Genomic DNA, 10,109 nt, shown 5'->3' with positions numbered 1-10,109 from the left:
ACTCTTTTTTGATTTTGTTGTTCTTGATATGCATGCTAGGTATAGATTGGTTGATGTATTTTTGGGCTTCGATAGATTGCCATCGTAGGAGGGTGTTGGCGTGTACACCATTAGGAAAGTGTTTCTACTTTATGTGTGATCGGGGTGACAGTTTTATTCCTCTATTTTATGACCTTAAGGGTTGAAGGGTGTTGAGTTTCGTTTTCGCCATCTCGGTAGCTAATGAGGGTAGTATGGTTCAGGGTGATTTTCCTAGAGTAGTTCGAGAGTATCTGGATGTCTTTCCAAAGGATCTTACAGAATTACCACCACATAAAGAGATTGAGTTCTCTATCGATTTAGCGCCAGGCATGACTCTAATTTCTATGGCATCATATAGGTTTATGCCAGTTGAGTTGTGTGAGTTGAAGGTGCAGCTCCATGATTTATTAGATAATGTCTTTATTTGCTCTAACACCTTGCCTTAGAGAGCACCGGCTCTCTTTGCAAGAAGAAGGATGGCACATTGCGGCTGTGCATTGATTATTGAAAGTTAAACCAAGTAACTATCAAGAACAAGTATCCATTACCGTGAATAGATGATTTATTTGACCAGTTGAAGGGGTCACATTGCTTTTCGAAGATTGATTTGAGATCGAGGTATCATCAGTTGAGGGTGAATGAAAAGGATGCCCAGAAAATGACATTTCGTATGTGGTATGGCCATTACAAGTTCTTAGTAATGCCTTTTGGGCTAACCAATGCACTGAATTCGTTTATGGACTTAACTAATCTAGTCTTCTATGAGTTCTTAGATCAGTTCGTGGTCGTCTTTATCGACGACATCTTAGTCTACACACCCTCCAATGAGGAACACGAGGAACACTTATGGGTTGTACTTGAGTTGCTTAGAGCACATAGTCTGTATGCTAAGTTCGGGAAGTATGATTTTTGGCTCAACGAAATTAAGTTTCTGGACCATGTGGTGTTCGAGGAATGGGTGACTGCAGTTTCATCTAAAATAGACGCAATGTAGATTGGGAGCAATCTAAGAACGCCTTTGAGATCTAGAGTTTCTTGGGCTTAGCCAGGTATTACCGACATTTGTGAAAGATTTTTCTAGACTGGCTTTGCCATTGACTAGATTGACGAGTAAAGGAGTTAGATTCGTGTGGAGTGATGATTGCGAAAAGTCATTCCAAGAACTTAAGATTAGACTCACCACTACTCTAGTTTTGATTATTTTGGAGAGGGATTTGGGTTACTTGATTTATTGTGATTTGTCTTGGGAAGATTTGGGTTGTGTATTGATCCAGGAAGGGAAATTTGTAGCATATAGTTCATGGCAATTGAAAACACATGAAAGAAATTATCCTATGCATGACTTAAAGCTAGCAACAATGATTTTTGTCTTAAAAATCTGAAGGCATTATCTGTATAGGGAGAGATATGAGGTGTTATCTGATCACAAGAGTCTAAAATATCTATTCTCATAGAAAGACTTGAATTTGAGGCAAATGAGGTGGATGGAGTTTATAGATGATAGTATGGTTTAGGGTGATCAGAGGCATCTCGGTTTCACTTATTGTGTCTTATGCTTGAGCGGTATTTTGGTCGCTCGAGTGATTTGCGCATGTATCAATTCAAGAAAAGGAGTTTTTGAATCACTTTTTCATTTCCTCTCTCTCTCTCACACACACACACACACACACACACATACACACACTAAAACCTTCCAAACCCTAATTTCTTCACTCACACACTCTCTCTCTCTCTCTCTCTCTCTAGTTCTTGCTTAAAACCTCAAATACTCCATCATCCATTGATTTGCCCACCATTGCTCATTGGAGAAAGAGGTAGAGCTTATCGAAGACTTCATTTTAATCGAAGAGGATCTCATTTCTGGCTCTGTCAAAGTTTCACCCTTGCTCTCTTCCTCTTTTATTATTGAGGTAGGGATTTCTTCAACCTTTAGTATAATCCTTAACTTGGTTATTTGCTACCTAGAAAGGGTTAGTGATTTGGGAATTTTTGGGTTAAATCTAGGGTTTGATTGTGAAATATAAAAGAGGGATTTTCAAATAAATGCTTGAGAAGGGTTGTGGAAGTATGTATATTGTTGGTTGTATTGGAAATTCATTTCTAAAATGTGATTTTGAAAATAAAGGGATTTTATTGAGAAAGCATTGATGTTTGATTTATGAAAGAAAAGGAAAGGATGTTGGATTTTGAAAGATATGAAGGATGTATCTGTTGATGATAAGAGTGGAGTTGGATATTTATTATCACTTCCATTTTGAGATTATGAGATCTTATTTGTTATTGGAAAATTATCTGTTGAGTATAAATATCTGCTTTGGGCTATTCGTGGAGGATAGTCTTTGATTGTTGTAGAAATTGCATGAGGATTAGGTTAAATTGAAACTAACTTCTCATATATTGTGCATCAAGCATTGTTTCATACTTGAATATTGAAAATGTATTATTTTTTAGAAAAAGAGATGTATACCTTGGTGAATCTAGTTAGGGGGTGTGGGTGGGGGTGTGGTTTATAGTGTTGGCATGTGTGTCCTTGGTGAAAGTTCAAAAATTCGCGTGGTTAGGTGTCAATCCTTCTGGTTAGTACCGGTAAAATAACTTTGGTAGTGCTTGTATAGCCTACTGGCAAACGTGTACCTAGAGATTCCTAGTGTTTTTGTATCCAGTGCTTTATTTTTTGATATAAAAGGATATTTTCATGAATTGATATATAATCCTAGCATTGCATTGTTTTGAGATGGAAAGGAACAAATTTGGCAAATGACATGCATATACATTCACCTTACAACTTCGTTAAGTTTCATAAATTGTGTTAAAGTATCTCTACTAGGCTTTAGCTCACCCTACGTGGAAAACAACTTTCAGATGCTGTTGATATGCCTCCACCAAGGACATAGATTGGGAGGACTTTGAGTCAAGAGCTTCTTTTATTTTCTTAATGTAACCATTTTTGTACAAACCATAGGCTTTAACTGTATTGCGTTGATCTCACTTTTGTCGTACCCAAGCATTGACTTGGAAAGATGTAGCCATTAGGGCATGAGCTTATCTATATCTCCTTTTTATTTCTATTCATGTACACATGTCATATACTATAGATTCAAGATCTAAGATTTATGAATGTATACATGCATATGCCATTTTTTGGAAGGAAAAAGGGATATCAATGAAAGGTTAATATTTTGCGTGTTTAAGTTTTCTTTTAGATATTATGGTATGAGGTATCGGTATTATTTCAGGGTGTTACAATTTCTTCACCCATTACTCTTTCTCACTTGAAGCCTCACCATGTCTCATTAAGCCAATCACGCAAGAATCCCTCACAGCAATGCAGTTGTCTAACCAAAACCTCACATATAACCATCCATCCCTTTTAGATTGACCAATGTACAAGGTCAAAACCAGCAAGACTGGTTCATAGAGACAACAACTAGGTACTCTAGGGTGGACGATCAGCTACTTGAAATGCTCTAGAAGGACCCAACTTAGATTCTAGGATGATACGATCTAGAGATAATGAATATGTATATCAGTCTCTCTCCATTTTTACCTCTACCACTCCATATATTACATCGTCAGACAATGATTGTCACCTTCTTATTAACCCCATTCACCCACGCAATAGACTTCCTTTGTCAACTAATCTAGATGAAGCAAGTAGTCATGTCCAGCCTGGGACTGCTACCAAACAGTCAACCTGTGTTGGAACCACTATTAGATGAGACTTTTCTCCCTGCTCCATTTTACCTTTAACAGACCATCTACAACGTGCCTCAATTCCATGAGAGATTACACTCAGGGGTCATCTCAACCAAGCGATATTGGTAGAGAATTCTCCATTGCTCTGACGCCTACGAGTTATCACCAACTTTTACATAACGTAAGAAAACCTAGCATTTGAGCACTCGATTTAGTTATTTCCAAACTTTCACACCGTAGAAGTCGAAGTTTTAGGCCCATAATGGATTTCACAGAAGGAGGAGGGGTTGAAGAAAGAGGAGTTTGCACTCCCTCCATTACCCTTGATTAAGTCTCCAATGAAGGCTTTTTTCTGGAACTGTCAAGGGGCGGCTAACCCCCATTTTTGAAAGCATTTCTGTAGTCTGGTTAAGGAACATCACCTCCAACTTGTTGTCATTACTAAAACTCATGTTAGTGGAGATAGGGGCACTGATATTTGCAAGAGTTTGGAATTCCCAAATTTTCATATTGCTGAGCTAGTTGGTTTTGCTGGTGGTATTTGGTTACTTTGGAATAGCCTTGAAATCCATTGCAATGTCCTCTGGGTCACGCACCAAGAGATCCATGCATGTATCCGAGTATTGTCTCAACCTTCTTTGTCGCTTTTTTCCACCATTTATGCTAGTCGTCATTTTAATCTTAGGAAGTTACTTTGGGAAAACCTCAAATTTTTCGCTAACTCCCATAATATGCCTTGGTTATTAATGGGGGATTTCATTGAAGTACTAACTAGTGCAAACTAATTTGGAGGACAACCTATTAAATACTAGGAGAGATTTGCTATTCAAGAAGTACTTAGACCATTTTGGGTTGATTGACATGGGCTTCTCTAGTCCTCGTTTCACTTGTAACAATCGAAGACAGTCGGGAAGTTTCATTAGTGAGAAGTTGGATAGAAGTCTTTGGAATGTGGGTTGGGCTCAACTTTTTCCTAATAATAATTTTTTCACCTTTCTAAACTTCACTTGGATCGGTGCCTTGTTCTTTTGCACACTCACCTCACCCTACCACCCTTTTCGACTCAGCCTTTTCGGTTTGAAACCATTTGGTTATCTGATCCTTCCCTCAGTGTTGTGGTCTCCGATACTTGGGGTAACTCTAGCCCTTCTTAGTTCTTATTCTAGCTTGAAAAGTCTCTCATTTCTAATTATAATCGCATTCTTCATTTGGAGGAGGAATTTTGGGCTCTTAATAGTAGAGTCAACTTCATTCTAGATGGAGATAGAAATACTAAATATTTCCACCAAACCACCATCTCTCATCGTAAGCATAATAAAATCTTTGCATTAAAAAATTCTGATGATGCTTGGGTTTATGAGGTTGATATTATTAAGGCTAACATCTTTGCCCACTTTAGGAATATGTTTACCTGCTCCTTTCTTCAATCTCGCCGTGTCGAACCGATCTTCCATTTCTTGCCTCCTATTGTTTCGACATATCACTCCACCTTCATGGTTACACTCTATCTTGACCAAATCAAGAGAGTGTTGTGGACTTTTAAGCCTTAGAAGGCTCCCGGACTTGATGATCTCCACCCTATTTTTTCCACAAGTTTTGGAATACTCTTGCCCCTTTGGTTGTGAAAGTGGTTTCGAATGCTTTTAAGTCTAGTCATATAGATCCTGAAATCTAAGGTCTCTAATCTTGAAGTGATCACTTAATTCCGTCCTATTGGTCTTTGCAACACTATGTATAAGCTCATCACTAAAATTCTTGTTGCTAGGCTTAGGCATCTGCTAGATGATCTCATCAATCCGTTACAAACCAGCTTTATCTAGGGTAAAAGAGGCATTGATAATGTCATCATTGTGCAAGAAGTGGTGCATAGTTTTAAGGAGAAAAATAGCAAGAAAGGGAATATGTTGATCAAACATGATTTCAATAAAGCCTATGATAGGTTAGAATGGAGTTTTCATTCATACCATGCTTAGGTCCTTTAATTTCCTGCTTGTTAAGGTTGACCTCATCATGTCTTGTGTGACCTCTAGTTCTTTACACTGAGGAGTTCACTCCCTCTAAGGGAATCAAGCAAGGCGATCCTATTTCTCCTTACATATTCATTCTTTGCTTAGAGTACCAGTCTTCTAGGATCTCTGAATATTGTAATAATAATAGCTGGACTACTATTAGCATTTCAAGAACTGGTCCATTGTTGTCTCATCTATTTTTTGCAGATGATCTTATCCTTTTTGGAGAAGCCATAAAGGCCAATTGGCATAGTATCTCTATCATTCTTCAAGATTTATGCACGTTGTCTAGGCCAAAAATCATTTTTGGTAAATCCAAAGTTCTTTTCTCCTCGAATGTTCAAGATAATACTCAACAACAACTTGCATGTATTTTAATGATTCCTATCACTAGGAATTTGGGCAAGTATTTGGGCTATCCCATCCACTATTCCAGGCCCAATAAAAAGTCATTCCAATTCTTGATTGATAAGATTTAAGGGAAACTTGCTAGGTGGAAAAACGAGTTGTTATCCTTTGCGGGTCGTGCTACACTCATCAAAGCGGTGAATGTGCCATTCTAGCACATATTATGTAGTGTAATTTCGTCCCTAAGTTGGTGTCTAATACCATAGATAAAATCAACAAGGACTTTTTGTGGGGATCTTATTCGGAGCTTAGGAAAGTTCATGGTGTGGTGTGGGACTCGGTTACCAAACCCAAAAACCTTAGTGGGCTAGGAATTAGGCAAATGAGTTTGATCAATAAAGTCTCGATGGCTAAGTTAAATTGGAGATTGTTGAGTGAGGATAATTCTTTGTGGGCTAAAACTTTTAAGATGAAGTATAACAACACTGAGAGATTTTGCAACAAAGCATCACCAATATGGAGGATGAGTATGCTTAAGGGTACTGACATCCTTGAAAGAGGATCGAAAAATGCTCCTTAAAAATGATAGAAACACTTGGTTTTGGATAGATGATTAGGCCAAGTGTGGTCCTTTACGGGTTGTATTGAAGGTCCCTTAACTCTTAGTGATTCCTCCATCCTAGTGCGTGACTGTTGGGTAGACAATGAATGAGATTTTTCCCGCATTTCTTTCATTCAACCCCCGAAATTCTTGCAAATATTAGAAGTATCTCACCCTCTTGGTTCAATTCTGGTGATGATGTTCGTGTTTGGAAACACTCATCCGATGGTAATTTCAAAAGCAATTGTGCTTACTTTATGTCTAAGGATTTCCAAACCTCACTTGCCATTCCCAATTAGAGGTGGGTGTGGGCTATTCCTACTAACACGCATATCTTTCACTTCGTTTGGCGTGTTCTTCATCACCAAAACCTAGCTGTTCCAGAGGTAGATTGTCGATGATAATCTTTGCCTAGTTTGTGAATGCTTTCCCAAAACCTTTGACCACGTCCTTAGAGAATGTCACTCTGATGTTCATTGTTGGTCTTGTATTGGCATTCCCACTAAGGCCATCCTCTATTTCTCAGTTGATTTTCATTTTTGGTTCAAATTGAATTATCAATCAGGTGAAACCCATCCATCCTCTATAATTTGGGTAACCTTTTTTCCTTATGTGTGTTGGACCATTTGGTTAAATTGTAACTCTATTTGTTTTCAAACCAACTCGACTCCTTTTAGGGCTTCATTGGTGGTGGCTAGAGCCTTGGAATGGCAACATATTATCGACATAGGTAAGCTCAATAAAGGCCCAATTAGTTTCCCTATTGGTTGGAAACCCCCTCGCAGTGGAACTTTCAAGCTCAATATTATTAATGGTACAACTAAGGGTAATCTTGGTATAGCCAGTGGGGGTGGTATTATTCGTGACTGGATGGGTTGTTGGGTTGCAGGTTTTGCTCGGAATATAGGCATAGCTTTGGCTATAGAGGCAGAGTTTTAGGCCCTTAGAGATGGCTTGAAATTGGCAATGAACTAGGGATTGTCGGAAATTTTTGTAGAGTTAGAAGCAAAAGCCGTGATCAATCTAATTATGCAAGAACCTTCTTTACGACACCATTTTAGTAATCTCATATGTGATTGCAGGTACCTCATGAGGTAGCTCGGGATCACGACGATTGATCATGTTTATCGAGAAGCCAACAAGTGCGCAGACATTCTAGCAAATCAAAGTAGTAATGTCATTAAAGCATTTCATGTTTTTACTTTTGTTTCTTCTTATTTTTCGAATAAATTGTATGATGATGCAAGAGGGGTTTCATACCCTAGAACTTTGCCTTTTTAATATATTTTAGTTCGCTGTTTACCACAAAAAAAAAAAAAAAAAAAGGTTGGGAAAAAAAATACCGTAAGGCATCGGAGTAAGTTAGGGCTCAACTATCCTTGAGTATAAGATTCGGGTAGTGGTGTGACTTTTGAGTATTTTGATCATCTCACATATATTATTTATTTTATAATAGTGGAATCTCTCTCTCTCTCTCTTTCATAAATGTAGTTCATTTGGACCGAATTACATAAATATGTGTATGATTATTTTTCTCTTTAATATATGTATGGTGTGCTTCTATTTACATTGGTAGAATTTGAAATAAATTCCAATAAATTTTTACAACTTTCGATTGGATTTTATGATCTCTCTTCATTCCAATGATCCTACATAATATTCTCAATTTAAACTACATTCATCAAAATTGAAGTAGTGATTTGATACATGGAAATATATATATCAATCACATTAATACAATATGTTCTTAGGCTTTGTTTGCTTTGGTGATAGGGGTTGTGATTGAACTAAGATGGAGGTAGAGACCACTAAAATAATATTTGTTTGCAGAAATGACCACGAGACTAACCGTTTCCTGGGATTAGAAATACCCCTAGTGAAGGGATTAATTAATTCCATCATAGAATAACAAAACAATCATGAATTCTTGCAAATTCGGTGATCATAAAACAAATATAATTTTTCTTAATACCTCACTATTAATCCCTACACTAACAATCTGTTCACTAATAATTTCTACACTAATAATTCTAACCGACCTAACTCTAAAAATGAATAGGCTCTTAAACCAACTCGTTTATCTTAGAGCATCTCAAACATTTTATTTTGTTTTTTCTATTAAATTTGTTTAATGTGATATAACTCATTCTAATGGTGAGAATTAAATTTTTTATTATTTTTTTTTTTGTAAATAGTTAATTTATCTCAAAAGCCTCATTTAACAGATTCAGGTAATAATAAAAAATAAAAAATAAAACTTATCTCCAAACTTCCAATTTTTAATAATTTTATCAAACTTCAATAAAAAAAATTATTAAAAATTTAGTAAAAGATTTGATTAATTTCTAATTTGATGAAATTTTAAGGGTAGTTTGGGAAGAGGATTTCTTAGTAGTTTTTTTTTTTTTTAATTTTTATTTTATTTTGGGTGAAATACTAATAAATATTAAAATGTGATTTTGTGAACTGTTTAGTTTTCTATTTTTTTCTTATGAGCCCAAAGGTTCCATTAAAGTAGAAATTACATAAAAGAATAGTCACTTACATATTTGGTTTTAATTTTTGAGGGATAAAAGTGGGTTTTTTCAAATGTGAAATTACACATTTGGACAATCTGTACTATAGAGGTTTTGAATTTTTTCTTCTTCGGGAACAAATCTCACATTACGAACAAAAACGTAACACTTTAATATAACATACTAAAAAATTCTTTAGTATGCTTTTCTCAAACATTACAACATAATACTCAATAAAAATTCCTTAGTGTAGTTTTTCCAATCATAACAATCCTATGTAATACACAAAAAAAAAAAAAAAATTGTATACTTTTTCCAAATGTAACACTCCATTCCATGTAATTTCAAACGTAATACTCCAATATAATACATACAAAAACACTAAAAAAAAATTTAGTGTACATTTTCCAAACATAACATTTACAGTTTGAAATTATACATTTGTCTAAAATTTACTAAAGAATTTTTATACTCATTTTAGAATGGTTTTGAAGAATCCCATATATTTTGTTTTAGAGTATTACGTTTGAAAAAAGTACATTAAGAAAATTTTATATATGTTACATTAGAGTGTTATAATAAGGGGTTTTTTTTTGAAATATAAATTGGAATGTTATACTTGAAAAAAGTACACTAAAAAATATTTTTGGAGTGTTACGTTTGAGTATTACATTGGAGTGTCATAATTTGAAATTATACATTCACTCAGAACTTATTAAGGAGTTTTTGTGCTCCTTTTGAAATGTTTGAAGAAACATACATCCTTTTGGAATGTTTTTCAAGTAAAAAAGATTCTCATATAAAAATTTATTCAAATTTGATTCTCGTATCATGTGCCTTACCTTTTTAGCACAAAAGAAAAAAGAAAAAAAAAAAAGAAGAAGAAGAAGGAAACATAATAGAAATAAAGATATAAAT

The sequence above is a fragment of the Camellia sinensis genome, chromosome 13 (genome assembly GCF_055761805.1).
Source record: "Camellia sinensis isolate YWXY chromosome 13, ASM5576180v1, whole genome shotgun sequence".
Taxonomy (NCBI): domain Eukaryota; kingdom Viridiplantae; phylum Streptophyta; class Magnoliopsida; order Ericales; family Theaceae; genus Camellia; species Camellia sinensis.
The sequence above is the reverse complement of the archived record's forward strand: the minus strand, read 5'-3'. Positions refer to the sequence as shown.